The sequence below is a fragment of the Haemorhous mexicanus genome, chromosome 1 (assembly GCF_027477595.1).
Source record: "Haemorhous mexicanus isolate bHaeMex1 chromosome 1, bHaeMex1.pri, whole genome shotgun sequence".
Taxonomy (NCBI): Eukaryota; Metazoa; Chordata; class Aves; order Passeriformes; family Fringillidae; genus Haemorhous; species Haemorhous mexicanus.
This window is the reverse complement of record NC_082341.1, coordinates 49,454,249-49,473,450: the sequence shown is the minus strand read 5'-3', so window position 1 is coordinate 49,473,450 and position 19,202 is coordinate 49,454,249. Positions and strand designations below refer to the sequence as shown.

General features: G+C 40.9%; 1 protein-coding gene across 1 annotated transcript in view; it reads right to left on the bottom strand.

The window, feature by feature from the left end:
* Nucleotides 1–19,202, bottom strand: part of NFX1 (nuclear transcription factor, X-box binding 1) — a 113,348-nt gene that overhangs the window by 1,571 nt on the left and 92,575 nt on the right. The gene's annotated exons all lie outside the window — the stretch shown is intronic.

The following is a 19,202-nucleotide window of genomic DNA, read 5'->3' as shown; positions in this document are numbered from 1 at the left end:
CACCTGCCTCCTCTCCATAATCCCTTGAGCCATCCACCCCCTCCCTGCCCCCCTTCGAGCCGTCTGCCTCCCCTGCTTCCCCCGTTCAGCCGTCTGCCCACCCCCCCGAACTAGTTGAACAAATGCAATCTTTAACATTGTGTCCTTCCCTGTCTAGTGATAGCTCTGACGATGAACTGCCGGTTAGAAGTACATCTAAAAAGACGTAGGAATCTGTTTCTGTTAGACCTCGTAGCAGATCCAGGCCTCCTGTTTCTTGGACTCTGCTTCCCTGCCAGGTGGCTGTGACTCCTCGACACCCTTTGCAATTTTGGGAGCACATGAGAATGAAAGCAGCTGAAGTAGGAGACTGGAATTTGTTAGAGAAAATAGGTCCACCTAAAAGGATGGAGATGGCTGCTGCTGCTGCTTCTGGTGGGCCTGTGACTTTTCCTGTTTTCAAAGCTGCTCCTAATTCAGGACAAGAAGATAGCCATCAGGTTTTTGCATGGAGGGTTGCACAGGACCTTCAGTCAAAAGTAGATCAGTATGGTGTTAACTGTTTACAGGCGATGCAAGTGATTCATGTTCTAAATGCTGATGGACTTTCACCTTATGATATTGTTCACCTTGCTACAATTCTGTTTCAACCACTGCAGTATGGTGTGTTTCAAGCTACCTGGAAACAAACGGTTGAAAAGGTAGCTTTGGACAATATGCAGTTACTTCAGCAGGATCCACGCCACGCTGCGGGAGTTGATGCCTTGCTGGGCAATGGACCATTCTCTAACCCGGATTTGCAGGCAAGATGGGACCCCCTGGTTCTTGCACAGGCCCAGCAGCTGGATATGAGTGCCTTGCTTAAAACAATGGAGATGGCAGCTCCTAAACCAAGGTATATTACCATCTAGCAAGGGGTGATGGAACCTTTTCTGCAGTTTGTGGAGAGGATTGCTGCAGCCCTTGAGAACCAAGTAGAAGATGATAAATTGAGGCAAATTTTATGCAGACAGCTAGCACGAGAAAATGCGAATGACGATTGTAGGAGAATTATTAATTCTTTACCAGGAGATACCTCACTGTCTGATCTTGTAGTTGCTTGTTCAAAGGTTGGTTCGGTTGAACATAAAATGGTTGCTTTGGCAAGAGTCATGAAGTCCTCACCCAGATGTTCTGCTTGTGAAGAATCAGGGCATGCAAAGACCCAATGCCCTCAAACTGCTGGATGATGTGCACACTCTAGGGTAGTTTGGACCAGCAAGGTGCCTTGTTATTGCTGTGGTAACTTTGGCCATATTGCTAAATTTTGTAAGTTAAGATCTTTTTCAAGTGGTCGGCAAGCGCAAGGAAACTGAAAGAGGAATGCGAAGGGGTGCATGGAGATACAAATACCCTGACGACAATCGCAAGCCCTGCCAGCACTGCAAAGCTCTTCATTTGTGACCGATACACAGGGGCCACAAGAGGCTCGGCAGGGATTGATATATTGGTAGCTGACACAGTGACTATTTTGACAAGAGTAAAGTGCCTCTTGATGCTTATGGTCCTATAGGCCAAGGTTTGAGTGCATTTTTGATGGGAAGATCTAGTAGCACTATTCAATGTATTAATATCCATTTGGGTCTTATTGATTCTGATTATGTGGGACAAATTCAGGCTATGGTGTCTGTTAATAAACCTTCTGTTGTTATTCAAAAAGGTACTTGTATTGCTCAACTTGTCCCTTTTATGAGTTTTGTTCCAACTGTGGTGGACTGGAGTTGTGACACTGGAGGTTTTGGATCTACAGGACCACCTCAGGTTCTCTGGACTCAGAAGGTGACAGATGAGCGTCCGGTAATACAATGTTTGGTCACTGCTAAGCGCTGTCACCCAGAAACTACAACAATATCAGGTTTAATTGACACAGGAACAGATGTAACTATAATTTCACAGCTTGTTTCGTCTCCAACATGGCCCCTCACTCAATCAACCTTTGGAGTTGTTGGGTTAGGTGGGTCAGCTGCTGGTGCTTTATCTGCGATCGCGATCACTGTAACACATCCGGAAGGCCAACAAGCTAACATCAGGCCGTATGTTACTAATGCTCAGCCTAATTTATGGGGACATGACTGCTTGACCCAATGGGGTGTTAAAATTACCACGGATTTTTAGTGGAGGCCACTGGGATGCAGGGCTTTAAACATCCGGTTGTGTCCTTGACGTGGCTGACAGATAAGCCTGTCTGGATTGATCAGTGGCCCCTGCCTACCGGAAAGCTTCTTGCCCTGCGAGGCTTAGTGAAAGAGCACTAGAATTACTAGCTGGACACATTGAAAACTCATTTAACCCATGGAATACACCCGTGTTTGTAATAAAAAAGAAATCTGGTAAATGGAGACTTTTGCACAGTTTGTGGCAGATAAATGCTGTGATGGCCGCAATGGGTGCAGCCACAATCAGGTCTCCCAACACCTACAATGATTCCACAAGAATGGGAAATAATTATCATTGATTTGAAAGATTGCTTTTTTACAATTCCATTGGCTGATCAGGATAAGGAAAAATTCACCTTTACTGTGCCTTCTTTAATATGTTGCTAAGTGAAGCAGTTGGATCAAGCTGTGTTGTATAATGTAAAGGAGAAACCATTATTCGTTATGTTGTTGAAACTGTGGACCATTATTTGTAATCGAAAGCATTCTTATTTTATTATGCATATTCGTAGCCATACATCGCTACCTGGATTCTTTGTTGAAGGTAATTCCTATGTGGATTGCCTTGTGGCTGCCTCAGCAGTAAAAACGGTGCCTAATGTGTTACAGCAAGCTGTTCTATCTAACCAATTTTTTCATCAGGGTGCTTAGGCAATACAGCAGCAATTTATCACATAGTGAAGCAAAGTCAATTGCCCTGATTGTCATTTGTCTCATGTTTCACAGTATTATGGTACTAATCCTAGAAGCTTTACTCCCTTTGCAAGAATGACAAACAGATGTTACAAAAATGCTCGAATTTGGCCATTTAAAGTATGTTCATGTCACAACTGACACTTTTTCTCATGCCGTGGTTGCCTCAGCATTGGCAGGTGAAACAGCTCGGGATGTTATTTGTCATTTTTGCCACGCCTTTTCCATCTTAGGCGTTCCATCACATGTAAAGACAGATAATGGCCCGGCATATGTTTCAAAGAAATTGCAAGTGTTTTTTCATGCCTGGGGTGTTGGTCATTCTACTAGCGCTTCGACAAGCCAAGCAATTATTGAACATGCTCATGGTGTGTTGAAGCACCAGGTGCAAAAACAAAAAGAGGGAATGCAGAGGGAGTCGCCTCAAGTGAGATTAGACAAAGCTTTTTAAGTCTTAAACTTTTTGTGTCCTTTACCTGCCTTGCAAATCTCTCCTATATTCTACCATTTTTCGTCTTTGAATTCCAAACAGCCAAACTTTAAGAAAGGGATTAAGGTATGGGTCAAAGATTTAATCACGGCAAAGTGAACTGGCCCAGTGGAATTAGTAACATGGGGAAGAGGATACACGTGTGTTTTAACAGAAAATGGCTCTCATTGGGTCTCTGCCCGTTGTGTCAAACCTTATTTGGAGCACACAGAAAAGGACAGGATGAGTGGTTCTACAGTGAGAGCAAAATGAATAGGTAATTGTATTGGTTATTAGATAGATGGAAGCATGGACCCTCAAGGAATGTTTGGTAAAGATGGTAATTCAAGACAGAGTAAAGGGAGTTTTAGGCTTATGCTGAAATTTCAAAATTTAAGTTAGTGGATGTTACTTTTGCTTTGTTTCCTTGAATTCTCTTATAGAGAGGTTGGTAGTACTGAGAAGTGTGTCTTGTACCATTTCCTTTTGCAGGGCACCAACAGTCCCCAAAATAGGGGAACTTGATGTACCTAAGGGGGAAGTGTTGCCTTTGCATAGGAGTTGAATTGGTAGCTGAGGTCCACACTTTGAGCAACTAGGTTGGTTGCCTGTTATGATAGCAGCAACCAGTTGCAAGGTTAAGTGGATGCTACTTAGTTCTGAGTGGTGACTAGGCAGACGACTTGGTCTCTGACTCTGTGTGGGAGAAAGTTATTTGATTAGAGGTGAAGGTGTCATTCTGCTACAAATGTGACGTGGCTCCCTGATCGCCTACTGGGAACTTGTTACTCTCTTATGACCAATGGTCACTGAATGTGTATACTGGATGGGTGTAAGTGTCTTGAAAAAGTATAAAAGCAATGTTGCAGTAATAAAATCTCTCTCTTGCACCCTTTCTGATGGAGTTGTGTATTTTGTACCGTGTTGTGCTCTATAACGACATCAGGTCAATAGATTTTATTTCTTCTTGTGTCTCCATCCTGCTCTTTCATATCCTCTGATAAGGATTTAGTACCTTTTTTTTATATCTCATGTTTTACTAAGGTCTATAACATAATATATTTACCACACTATTATTTCCATAAGTGATACATAGATTTTATATTTGTTACACTACTATTTCTATGAGCAACACAGTGCATACTTAAGCTGATAGATTATATTAATTGATAGATTATATTAACAAGCAGCTAAAAAGAGTTATAATTGATACTATTTCTAAATACTTATAATCACTAACAACATGCATAAGCTAACACATAAATGCAAAAACCAATATTATCTGGTCATTTTTCACAGTTGGGTAGCAAGAAAAGGACACGGAGAGATGCATTGTAAGCTTTTGGTATGTGGTAACGGGCTTCCCATTCAAATCATGGCATCACTACAGTAACAAGAATAGAGGCTGCGTGAAGAAAAGAGTTTCTTCATCCTCCCTCAGCCTTTTTGCAAGCAACTGGAATAGTTTCATTGCTAATGACAGCAGATCTCCAATATTAATGTCATCTGCAGAGGTAAGGATGTTTTGGGGCACTTTTAATGTTAAAGTTCATTTTAACTGAAAACACAGAGCTCTGCACCCTTACCATCTTTCAGTTTGGAAAGAGAGTAATGCGGCAGGACAGCCCCAATTCAAACAGAAATATCCAGATGGACCTTTAGAAGTCATTCCTCTTGTTATGGATTTTGATGAACATTCTACAAAATGCCCCCAAAAGAAACTACAAACTGGAACACATGATGAGCTGTATAGGAAACTAGTTTCTATACCAAGAATAGTAAAGGGATAAAATTAATGCTAACAGTAAGGTTGTGATTTAAAACAAGGAAGAATTTCCTGTCTAAGGAAGTTACTGATGTCAGTACGACACCAATACCTTAAAAACTTGTACCGTCTTTGATGTTATCAAGATATTAGAAGTGAATCACTAGAAAGAAAAAAATATATTTATTGTTACAGACAAATGTAAAGTCAGAAATAGCTAAGCAGGAAAGAAGAATGCCTAACAGTCTGTATGAGTGAAAAAAATTACTAATACAAATTTTCACGTCATCAGGATTAATGCAGTTTAGGCATGTGAAACTGAAAATAAACTAGCCATTGACTTCTTGGACTCAGGAATGTTGCATTTTTAGAAACCTCAGAGTCTTTAGAAATCTTGGGAAATAGGGAAAATTCCAAGAGAGGGAATGACTATCCTTGTCAATATTGAGTCATCAATACTTAAAAAGAAGAAAAAGAGTGGCTGAGGAAAGTTGAGCTAACTGGCTTAATGATAACTTTGTTTTGAGGAAAGACGATCATGATCCATAATGTTTTGGGGACAAGATAATGTGTCTGACCAGTTAAAGTGTTACACATAAGAAATAGCCAAGGCATTTGATTTGGTACCAATGGAAAATTGGTTGGAAATTTCTATGGAATTAGCTGCATATACTTCCTATGTATTTCAAAACTGGTTTCTGAAAGATCTCAAGCTCTTAGCAGAAGCAGAAAAAACATAAAAGACAGGGAGCAATGAAGACTAGGATTTCCTCAGACCCATTTTTCATCAGCCATTTAGATTTTGTAGTAAAGTCTGTGGTTCACAAATGATTGCAGTAAGTAATGACAGAAAATGTTTGTAAGAGCAGAAAATGTTTGGCAGAAAATGAATTGAAGAGATAAAGGCTTTATAATGCAGTCATAAATACATCTGAGGTTCAGGTCTACAAGAGGTGAAAATTCATCTTGAGAAGCAGCAACTCCAAAAAGGATACAGTGTAACCCAAATTGAGTCTGACACCTTTTCAGTTTGACCTTTGCCAGATCTTCCTAACTCTTCAGGAATTAATGTTTTTTTCTATGACGAAAAGGCAAGCCAGTTGCATTGTGCTTTTTATTTCCTGTCTGACAAGTGTTTTCCAGGGTCCCGTGCACCATGCCAAGAGATACTGTTTTAAGACTTAGTTTGTTACCTACTTGTGACTCCTTAATGAGAAAAGAGGGGCATCATAACCTCCCATTACCAGATTCCTTACAGTCTGTTACTTCTGTCTTCTAGAACACAGTTCATCTTAACACATTGTAATGGACTAACTTTGAGAGAGCTGGAGAGTGTCAATTGCCTAAGTGTTCATGCCTTGGGCATGCAGAGATGCTGCAGTGCCTTTTTATACCTATGGTGATTAAGACACACCTGAAGTAAAGTATCAGATTGCATGTCTGTCTTGCATTCAGAGCACATGGAAATAGAATTCTATGAAAACCTGATGAAATTAGTCATTGCCAACCCAGTCAATTCGAATAGGGCACTGTTACTTTTTAGGCAGGTTGAACAAGAGCATAGTGGTATATTCACACTGCTTTGTGAATATGGAATACCCAGCAGCAGCTCCAGAAACACTGTATAACATCTCCATTATTAAAGAAATTGGTTCAGTCTTCCAAGATTAGGACATGCTGATAGACAAACACAAACTGGTATGAAGGTGGAATGCTACTGAAATAATAACATCAAGCACCATCGTTGACTCCTTAATAAATAATAAATATATTGACAAGAGAACACTGAAGGATCCTTTGATGGGTTATTTAGAATGTTGTACCCACTGAAATATGAAGCATGTTATTATACCATCACAAAATCAAAACTTGTGTATGTATAGTTATTGAAAAATATTTGCAAAATTAGTGGCAAGTATTTTTTACTTATAAAAGGCTGGGAACACAACTGGATTCAACAACTATTCCTCCATTCAGCAGATATATAAATCTTTGCTAACCAAAAGCTGAGGAAACTAGGGGGGGTGACACATATATTTACAATATAGCATGTTTACTAAGGAATGATAAGCCAGAGCATGTGCTGATATCACCACACAGGTTTCTAACAAGATTGATATTTGCTTTGTAATCCTTTAATGAGCCACTTTTCATTAAATGCACATTCTTTGTTGTACTTGAGTTGCTAGCAGAGTAATGCTGTTGGCTCATGGGCAGCCTTGGCCCAACAATTTCCTCTTTCAGTAAACTCCTGTGGCTTCTGTAAAAAGAGTGAAACTCAAGAGTTGTATTCATTTCCTAAATGGATAAACTTATGGCTGGGCTTTCTAGAAATCCTGAGACTGAGTTGGGCCTGTAATAAGTTTACATGGTGATAGTTTGTGGTGCTTTTTAGTCCATGAGGTTGGGTAGACTATTAAGGTGCTGTGACAGATAGCTGCATTTCTTAAATTTGTGGCTTCTGTTTACTTTATGAAAACCTGCATATTGTCTATTTTGTTGTAAAGATGAGATGGATAAACAACAAAGCAAAAAGGTGTGTACATAGGCCTCCCTGACACTGGCACTGGGAATAGGCATTCTGCCTTTCTAGACAGTAAATTACAGTGGTCAACAGAAGTTTCCAAGTGCAAGATAGCTGGCAGACAAGCTGACAAACTCTCCAAAAAGTAAGGGATAAAGATTGTCTCAAGGACCAGTACTAACAGTCAATGACTAGAAGTTACAGAAAAACTAGATGCAAAGAAACCACGTTATTATTTTAACTCCAGGAATGCCCTATGATGTTGCTTAACTGTCCAGCAGGATTGTTGAAAGGGCCACAGTAGGCAAATTTCTTTTGTGACTTCAGATTGACTTGTTCCGTGCAGAAGAGCTGAATTTCCTTTATTTGGAGAGCGATCTTATGTGATTTAGTATCCTCATTTAAGAAGAAAACTAACAAAGAAAGGTATTGTTTCTATCCTTCTCTGTCTTAGTGATATGTTCTCAAAGACCCTAAATGTACTAATTGGCCAAAATTGTGCTGACCAGCTTCACCTGAGACACTTCTACCTTCACATTCTCTGTCCCTGGATCTAGGAACACCCTTTAAATATAGGCTTGGCGCTTCTGTCTCTGTGTGATCTATGGTATGGATGTATTTGCCTTAAGTTCCATTACAGCTCTCCTTCATCATGAGCTTTTTTATCCAGAGGCTGGCCTGCTTGTCTCACTTGGGCGCTGTGGAACTAGTGGCGGGAGAATCTCCTACTGTACTAGCTTTTGTTACTGCGGTTTTGCTCCTCTCCCAAAGGGAGCAGAGAGGCCTGAGTGTTCCTTGATGTTCTTCTGAATGAGGCCCTGAATAACTTGCTCTACCCCTGAAGTTCACCCTTAGTGTAAGAGGCTGCACTAAATGACTTCCAAAGGTTCTTCACCCATTACTTCTTTCTGATTTTGAAAAAATACAACCACTAGCGCACACCAACTAGGTGCAACAGAATTTGCTTTTTAACAAAGAAGAAAAATAGAAGGAAACTAGAAAGCTTAATAAAATATCTGTTGCCTCCAGCCTCTACTTCTGTTCTCTCTTTTTTACTTTTGCCTCACTGTGTCAATATAGTATGGAATGGGGACGTCACGAAGCTTAGCCTCTGTAGTTTGCCATGTGATATAGGAAACACTAATAGAATATTAATAAAAACAGGTTCTATCTTTCCTGGTGGTAGAATGAAAGTCATCTCTCACTGTGAAAAAGGCTAACCCTGTGTTATGATGCCTATAACAGCACTGCTGTCTTAGAACTCTGTGAGCTGTAATTCTGTTCATTCTTGTTGCATTGTTCAACTTAACTTGCAGAATTAACTTTTCTATCCTTTCCCCCTCTGTCCACTTGACATACCATTTCACTCACTCCTTGAGCTGAGAGGTTGCTGTGTGGAGAAGATAACAAAACTGTGGTGATGTACCCTTAGAATACGCATAGTCAATTTTTCTGACTTGCAGAGTCTGTGCCAGCTGGAGCAAATTTTATTAGTTACAGAAGTAACAAAATAAGCCACTTTTACTGACTAAAAAAGACTGCAGTGCAAACCTCTCTACAGGCTGAAGTAGGAAAAAAAAATATTTGCTAACACCAACATGACTTTCATATACACCTGTTCCTCTTCATTGTTGCTGAACCACTACTCTGAGGGAGGGAAAATTGAGGGAGGGAAAACATAATGAAAGCATTTAAAACACTTGTATGTCTTGAAGTTGTTCTCTGACAAAATGAATGCCCTCTCCATCCTCCCAATGGCATCTGCTAGCATACACAATTGAGCTGACTTGCAACATAAACACTGTAGGTTAATCATTGCCAAGATTTAAATGAATTGTGAAACTAGTTTCATAATGTCAAATAAGTGAGGAGAACATAGAATCATAATAAAAACGTAAAGAGTTGCTTAAAGAACAATACTTTTTCACATGAGTGGCAGGAAAAACACTAAGATGACACAACAGAAGTTAATATTATTTTTGCTTTAATATTACTTAGCTTTAACTGTGTTTATTATTCTGCTGACATAGAGTACTTGGCAGAAAAACCCCTGCATAATTCAATTACATTGCTTTTCTTCCAAAGGGAAATTATGCTCAACTCAATGCTAGGAGCCCCTCTGCCTGGTGAGAGCCCTCATCGCTGAGCAGAAACACTGATGTGCACTCCTTGGAAGAGTGAGTTCTCTCACTGAATATTACATTTTCAGTAGAAAGGGTGGGGAGTAGTTTCTTGCATACTCATTAAGGATGTTATTTTGAGACATGGCAAATACCATAGTTGAATCCCTTTAGGCAGTAAATATTTGGAATCTTCCTGGAGTACTCCAAATAGCATGTTATTATGCTTAAACTTCACATTCTCTTTTTAATTAACTGTCTGATGACTGTTAAATCATATATTCTTTAATATGTCTGCTGAATGAGAACCCTCAGAGGACATGGGCAAAATTAGGACCTTCTTTGCTTTGTCTGAAGTGAAGTGAGTCTACACAAACTAACTGATTCTGACCAATTATTTCTCAATAAAGAGAGCAAATATCTTTTATGTATCAGGGAAGGTAGCCAACATAATGATCTTGCAAATCAATAGAAAACTGCTAATCTTTCTGTAAATTATAATAGCTACAGTTACAGGTTCAAATTTGAATATTGACTAAAATTATGATATACCTTGTCATGCTGGAATGCTAACCACCATAACTTTATTCTCTTTGTAGAATTTTGTTCAACTAAATAAGTATATAACTTGTATTAGATTTACTGCTTATTAAAAATCACAATTTTTACAATATTTGGGAATACATAATCTCTGTGGATTTTTTCTTTCAATCATGCCTCAGTGTCTCCATACTGTTGTATACTGTCACCCAGTGCAATATAGTTGGACAGTACTTCTCAGAATAGCCTGGGGAAGTAAAGTACACATAAAATAGCAACTTTCTAACTAAGAACCAAGGGAAACTTTTCACCCAGGTTTGAAGCAGAGAAGCAGCTGGTGGGGAAATGGCATCATTTGGTAACCACAGAACACAGGAACAAGAGCCAGGCTTTAGAAGATTTTTTTTTTTTAATTTAACTGTCATTCAGTAACACATACTACTGCGATGGATCCCAGGAAAACAAGTTAGGTTGTGCCTGCTATATGGACTTTGATTACACTTATCTAGAGACTGTGTGCTGCAAGCTAACTGACTAAGAAAAGCTGATTGATTTTAGAAAAACTGTCTGAATCTCTACAACATCTCAAAACTGTCTACATCTCTCTCAGCTTTTCTTTAGAGATAAGCTCTCAACATCAGCCGGTTTTGACTTATAGGAATAAAGCTTATGTAATGCAAAGGAAGTATAAATGGAAATTTGGGAAACTATATGAAAAGACTGTGGGCTGAGAAAAGCCTTGTAACTCTTCATGAAAACTGACCTGTAGCAGACACAGGGCCAGCTATAGCTCCGTGGAGGGATGTTCAGAGACAGGTATTTGCTGAGTCATAGGAATTGAACCAAGAGTCCTCACTCTGGTCCTCCAGGCCTGTTTATCTCTCTGTGACCCCATAGGCTAGTTTCCCTAACCCTTACAATTGGTCAGTTTTCAATCCTCCCTAACCCTATAAAAGGGGCTTTCTTGGCCCATTCTTTTAGAAGAGCTGTTACCAGACCCTTTGCGAGACCCTCAGAATAAACCATCGTGGAATTTTCTGAAGCCGCCTTCTCCTCTCTCATCTTTCGTCTGCCTTCCAGAAGGCACAGCCAACCGCAGCCCCTACGAGCAAGCTAAGAGCTGAAACCATAAAAGAGCTGATTTCACTGAGAGCTGACAATCACTAAGCTTGCTAGGGGCCACAGCTGTGCCGCAGTCTAGCCTAGGGCACCCCAGCCTCCAGAGGGCTGAGGTATCCGGACTTGAGACTGCTTGCCTGGGGTGCTTTAACCCTACAGGGAACCAGCTATCCGGCTAAGAAGCTAGCCCCTGTGGCTTCATTATTTTGCACTGACCTGGTTTAGAGCCAAGAAAATGGCCCCAGTCAAGGAAATTATGCATCATTTTGAACTAGGATGTGCTAACTTTCAGCTCATCATTCCGCTACATAAAAAAGCATATATCTGGAGAGAAAAAATGTCTCAAGTCACTCCCACTCTAGACATTTTGTTGCCTGTAAGAATACATTTTTCCTTTAAATATTAAGGGCTTAAATATATAGAATTACTGTAGACTTCATTACCTGATATATATGTATATAATTTATAATGTATGAAGTGTGTATATACAAAACCTGAAAAATTAATCTAGTTATAATTCTTGTAGGATTTGAATAATGACACTGAAATACCTCTTTAGTTGGAGTCAATTGTTCATCTTGTCAAACCCAGGGAAACATGCAAGTCAGAGAAAGGAGTCAGAAATTGCAAAATTAGCTCGTAAACCACTGCAAGATCCCCCTTCAAACACAAACGTTTTGAAGAAGACATAGCCTCACAATGGGATAAAAGAGCATAGGTGAAATAAAGTGTCCACAAGAAAGATTACATAGACTTAGACTGGGAGGAACCAATTGTCATAATTATATAGCATGTATTTGGGCTTGAATGGACAGAAATTAGTGACTTTCTCTCTAGCTGAGAGACTGGGAAACCTGGAAAACCCAGGGAATTGATGCAGTGTTGATCCAAGCGAGGGGATGGAAGATAAGGAGTAGAGTTGCCTTTCCTCTTTTCCTCTGGTATTCCTGAAATGTTTAGATTCCATCTTTTTTTTTTTTTTTTTTTGTGATACTGTTGCAAGACCACTGTCTACAGATTTTACACTGTTAAATTACTGCAATATTAGCAGTAATAATAGAAGTCTAGGAGGTAGTTCCTCTAACCTTAAAACATATGGGTATAGTAGCAAGTTAGAACATGCAAGAGGACTATGCCCCAGTCTTAGAAGGCCACCAAGAAATCCCCAAGCAAGCTCTTCCCCATGCAAAGAGGCTAGTCCTCTCAGTCTGATCAAGAAACCCTGTGTACCCTGACCCAAGATGCCACGATGATCATGGCAGCTCCTGGGGCAGCAAGATACAGGCCACATTGCACAATACAACGGAAAAACAGAAGAAAAATGCCGACTTTGGGAGAATGTACAGATGGTGACCATGGGTATTTTGGTGCTGGCTAAGAAGTTTGCAAGTTTCCGAGCAGATTCAAAGCTGGGGTAGAGAGGGGCAGAGGCAGGGCAGACAGCATCCTCCTGTGGTCCTGTTGCTAACTGCCCTGAAAAAGTACAATTTGGAACATATATCCCACTTCTCTGCATACACTTTATATCATTACAAACATAGCAATTTCCGGTCTCTAGTTTCTTTTAACATGAGTATGAAAGCACATGTCTTGTGTGCTGCTTTGGCTGGGATAGACTTAACTTTTTTCACAGTGTTTGGTATAGGACTGTGTTTTAGATTTATGCTGAATACAGTGATGATGATAATAGAGATGTTTTTGTTATTGCTTAGCAGTGCTTACACAGTACTTTTCTGCTTTTTGTACTGACATGCTGGCAAGGAAGTTAGAAGTACATGGGAAACTGGGAGGAGACATAGCCAGAACAGGTGACCCAATCTGATCAAAGGGATATTCCAGACCATATGACATAATGTTTATTATATAAAGTAGGAGAAGAAGGAGGAGAGTGGGATGTTTAGAGTGATGACGTTTGTATTCCCTAGTAATTCTTATGCATGATGGCACCCTACTCATCTGGAGATGGCTGAACACCTGCCTGCCCTTGGGAAGCAATTAATTAATTACTTGTTTTGTTTTGTATCGCTTTCTCTGGGTCTGGATTGAAGGCACTAGAGACAGTAGCTTATGTTTGGACTCAGGTGTTTATTATTTCGTATCAGCAAAACAGTCTCACAACCATGAGTTTGGAAGCTTTTCATTAGAAGGCACAAAATGGCTAACAGTCTCTTGTTACAAGCTCTTTTAAGACTAAACTATCCAGTTAAGAACTGGCACCTAGATTATTTTCCCTTTTAATCCAATAATTGACCCCAAAGAGCCTGCAACATGGACTTTTCTGCTCAATTACAAAATGCCACCCAAACCCATGAAGAAGAAGGAAGAAGAAGCATAAAGAAGAAACCCAGGATGACACCCAGTGCCCTCCATCTTGCTTACATCCACAACATACTAAAAATCCCAAAACCTAAATTTCTCACCAAGTGATACACCTACACTACTTGCTATAATCTATTTCACACTTTTGTGGATTCTAGTCTATCTTGAAGTCTAGGAAACTTTCTCCATGAATGAAGGTCAAAGTCAGTGCTCCCCTGGGGGTCAGGACACACCAGAGCAGACAAAGAAACATTCCCAGTGCTCTGGGTTTTCACAGTTTTGCTTGTGTATGTGGCTTTTGCTTTCCCTATTAAAATATCTATGTCAACCCATGAGTTTTCTAGCTTTTACCTGTCCAATTCTCTCCCTGATCCCGCTGGTAGGGGAGTGAGTGAGTGGCTGCGGGGGGCTTGGTTGCTGGCTGGGGTTAAGCCATGACAGTCCTTTTTGGCTCCCAATGTGAGGCACAAAGTGTTTAAGATAAAGACAGATTTGATTGGAATGTGCTAAATTGAATTTATAGCTATTAGTGCTGTTTAGCTGGTAATCAGCAGGCTCCTGTGCTTGCAATGGGGCTTCTTTCCATGACTGTATATTAGTCTAGTGCTCACTAGTGGTTTTTTTTTTTGCTTTTGCTGTTTCCTGTATTGCTGTACTGCTTATCATCTCCCTGTATTGTACCTGGGAACATTTTGATAACAGCCTTAGTGATATACCTGGGCTGGCATGGTGTTGCTGCTGTTTCTGTGTTGCTGTACTGGACAGGTGGAATTCCAGTGTGAGCTTCAGCTGAATAGACTATGACATGAATCAGTCTAGATGGAGCAGAGACCCACCTGCAGCCCATGGAGGACCCTATGCCTGAGTAGGTGAATGCCTGAAGGCTGCACCCCATGATCCTGTGATTGGAGCAGGTTTGCTGACAAGGCCTTGTGACCTCATGGGGGGCCCTGCTGGAGCAGTTAGCGAAGAACTGGAATGTGTGCAAAGGCATTGGAGAAGTTTGAGGACTGTCTCCCATGGGTATGGTCCCACACTGGAGCAGGGGCAGCAGAGATTCCATCACAGCCCATGATGAAGACCATGGTGAAGCAGTTATCTCCTGCAGCGCATGCAGGACTGCGAGGTGGACTATGCTAACAGCGAACTCTAGTGGGAACCCTTTGGTGTTAGCCAGGCTGGGGACAAGGGGAGGAGTTCATGGCGATGTTAAAAACACTACAACCTGGCCCAAAAGGACTAGGGATGGAGATTGTAATAGATATAGCTTTAAATTGTTGTAAACTATGATTTGAATTGTGTCGTACAGGAATTAGTACAGCAGAAACCACCTGAGGCAATGGAGGAGAAGCCTTGCAGGAAGCAGTGACTTGAGTTGGCTTTGGTGCCCAGTAACAAGCAGCAAGAAATAAAGCACAAAGTAATGGACTAAATGAATTCAACAGACATTTTTAACCTATTTTATAGACATTTTGCAGGGGTGGTCTACAGACTAAGGGAATAATATCTCTGTATTATATCAGAGAATGGGAAGTGGAAAGTGATTAATAAGGTTGTATGGAATAGTGTGGGACTTGAGTATGATGTAAATTACTAAATAAGAGGTGGAAGTCTCAGTTTTCTGCATACACTTTATGTAATCAAAAACATAGCACTTCTCTGCCTCTTGTTTATTTTGACATGGGAATAAAGTACAGGTTTTGTTTAGGTTACAGATCAATCCATAATAGGTTTAACATTTTTAGCATTTTTATATTTGATGTTTTCCTTGCAAACTTTTCATCTCTCATGAAAAAAATCATAGCCAAATTAAGAATTTGTTTTTTAACAGCCAGGGCCTTGTGCTGCTGCAAACATTCCCAGACATCAGTCTGCAGCTTGGGCAAATTACTTTCACATTTACATTAGTTGCAGAGTCATGTGATAAACACACCTGGCAATATGTCTTTATAGACAGTTACCACCTGTTATAAAAATACAGCACAAAAATTTTCTGCCCTAAGTAACTTTCTGACATCCCTAACCCTGTGATAATTTTCATCATGTGAAAGGAGGAAGGAGGACTTGGGAGATTCATGGTGATTGTTTGGCTAAAAATACCCCAACACTTTCCCCCACTACGATATAACATGCAGTGGGTCTTCAGGCAAGGAGATAACAATAAATATGACCTTCCTATGCACATACCACCCCAATTTGTGAGACAGTTCTTTTGCACAAATTTACATAGGTACATCAGATCTGTCACTTCTCTAAGTCCCGTGAGACTGTCAGCAAAACAAAGGTTATTGTAACCATTATTCAGCTCAATTTAAAAGTACCTCTTTTTGTCTATGGTTAAAGTGGCAGATGAACTACAGTCCTGTGTCCTACACTTCCAACTTCCTTTATACACAACTCATTTACTCTGTAGGAGAGGTAGTGATGCAGTCTAAAACTCTCTCTGCTTTCATATTGCTTAAATTAGTAGTGGAAGAATATGGAGAATATGTTGAGACCTTCAAGATGAAGCTGAACATAATCACCAGGTTTGAACAGCTGGCATGAGTGGTTAAAAAAATTCATATAATTTCAATAATGATACCTAAATGATAGCCTCAATGTACAAATCTGTATTCTTCTACATATTGCCTAGCTGCAAACACCTGGATGTGCCATTCACATTGCTGCATATCTGCCATGGATGCCTCCTGCTCTACCTCTTCTGGTACATTTGGGTATGTCCTAGGGTGACTGGTATCCCCATCCGTGTGTGTAATTTATGCTGGATATTATGTTCTGTGCCTTTAAGACTGGCCCTGCAGAGAGAAAGTTTTGTTTTGGGTCTCTTATCAGCCACTCAGCGGGACATACAGATAGTACAGTACATAGTGCTGCTTTTTTGCTTTTTGCCCTGCTTTTGGCTTTTGCTCTTGCTTCTGCTTTGCTTCTGCTTTGCTTTTGCTTGCTCTTGCTTTTTTCCCTCTTCTCATTAGTTAATTTAACTAAACAGTCCAAATTCCTTCCTGGACTGTTTCCCCTTTTCCTGTTTGGACCTACCGACCTGCTCTGGACTGGGACCTGGAAACACCGAGAGAGAGTTTGCATCTTGTGGCTGCAGCAGCTGCCCCAGCGCCAGAGGGACTGATAACAGTGACCACCCCCAGGAGAGACTTTCTGAATTTGTCATCTTTTTTCAGAGCGGTGAAAAAATGTGGTGTCATCCAGTATTGTTCCTTTTGTGTGTTGGGAGGTGCTGTGCTTGTCAAATAGACAGATTCTTTCCACTTCTCTCTGAGGAATTCTTCCCGAACCAGTTGGGGCGGGAGGGGCCGTGTGGGTTTGCTTTCTGAAGAAGCCCCTTTTTGGGGATTCTCTCCCAAATTTGCCATAAACCAGGACAAATTTTGGCGCCCAGCACGTGGGGCTCGAGAGAGTGGAAAAACCCTGTTTTGAGTGCATTTTGGTTGCCATTATTCTGTGTCAGTATAAAGCAGTTAATAGCCATGCCTTTTGAATTCATAATGTCTTTTGGGGTGAAGGTTTGCATGCATTTCTGGTCCCTAGGGTTTTTTGAGATCTTTATACCTCTATGGTCCCTCGGTTTATTTTCTTATCCAGAAATAGCTCTTGTATTGTCCCTAATACGTAGCTTTTACAGCAAAGGGGCAGTGACCAGAATAGCTATCCTGCTGGGCTTGGTGGTAATAATTTGTAAGAAGTTTATAAACATGCTGGGGTCTGCTCCAGGTGTGAATGGTTCGTGGTTATGGTTATGCATCCAGTTGGTTAGAGGAGGAGCAGGGGGTGAGGCTTTTCAGCCTTTGCTTTCCTTCTTCTCCTCTGAATCTGTTACATCACTATTGGAGAATGTTCAGTTTCCCCTGAATGTTAAAGAGACCATCTTGCTGGTATTCAATCTGGTAAGCTTCCTCTATATAATATAGTCTGCTGCATCTCTAGAATGAGGGCTGAGATTTCTAGATGGGCTGATGAGATCCCTGACTCAGGAATAGACCTAGGTGTGGAAAATCCTAAGTAGTGTGGGAAATGGGAGAATATGGGCCAAATCCTGAAGGAATTCTCTGACCCTATAGTCTGGGACTTTCCCCATGAACAAATTCAGAACCCAGCTGAGGTGGGGAAATATCTGAAAGAGAAGTATCAGGATGACCCTAAGGAGAAAAAGATCATTGCAGTGAGCTGGGCCTTGGCATATGCTTATCGCACATTGCTAGATACAGTTGGGCAGCAGACAGAGGCAGGGGGGCAGGGAGATAAATCGGCAGCTATCCTCGTCACTCAAGCTGCAGCCAACAGCCCAGGCTCAAAGCCAAGAGCCGAGCTAGATAGTGAGCCTAAGCCAGCAGCTAAACCAATGGCTGTTGCTACTAGCACTAGAAGTGGAAAATGCATGGGCAAGACCAATCGACCAGTGGATGATGATGATGATGCAGGAGAAGGACCCTCAACGCCTCCTGACATAAAATCAGGAGTCAAAGAAGCAGGTGCAAGATCAGAAGCCAATATGGAGTCCTTTTCCCTGAAGGACAGGGTATAAAAGTAACATTGAGCTTTTAAATACCCACTCAGAAATAGTGTATGCTGCCAGTGGTCTCTCCTGGCAGACATACAGTCATTGTAAACTTGTGAGTATAGCCCCCTGTTCTATAAGGTGAGCACTGTATCCTGGGTGTTCCTTCCACGAACTCCTTTCCTAGAAGGACACACGTCCACTGCCCAGCAGACACAGAAAAGCAGTTTACACTTTTGGGACTTACAGTTGCCATAAACTCTCTCTTTCAAGATGCAGATTCTTTCAGCCTTAACTAATGAGCAGTCTTTGTTGTAACAATGTTATACCTTATGCCTTCTACCTTGCCTGCTACTCCTCCATACCCAGTAACAACCATGATCTTCAGCTCTGCAAAAACCCCACTATTTTTTTTGGTACCCTTGGATTTTCAGCTGTAACTGTAGTCTCCAGACCATGTGTCTGTAGACTGCAACCCAGAGCCTTGGTTTTGCTGTTTCCACAGTAATTATGCTGTGATAATTAGTAATTATGGTCTAACAGTACAGTCTTTATTTCATTCTTAGTTTTCTTAGTCTTTTCATTTGAAACATCAAACAAAATCACAAGCTTCCAACACAACCATTATTAGATGACAAGCTGTCATCTCCCCCACAGCAGTATGTAAAGGATGCTTCCCCACAACCAACATTCTCAGAATGAAACTTGCAATTCAGTTCACAGCCCCAGCTCATGTGGCATTTTATGACAAGCCCTTCAGGTCTCATAAGGATTTCTGTAAAGCATACAGCTCTCCTTGTGTGACAGTCCAGCTTTTCAGCCTCAAGATGGCCCAGACCACTGTTGTAGCCTATACTGCATGGTTACTAGGGTTGCTACCCATGGCAGCAAAACTAAAGAATTTCATAGGATTGCTAATTGAGTGCAAATGTCTGTTCTCTCATTCCAGTAATAAGAATGAGGAAT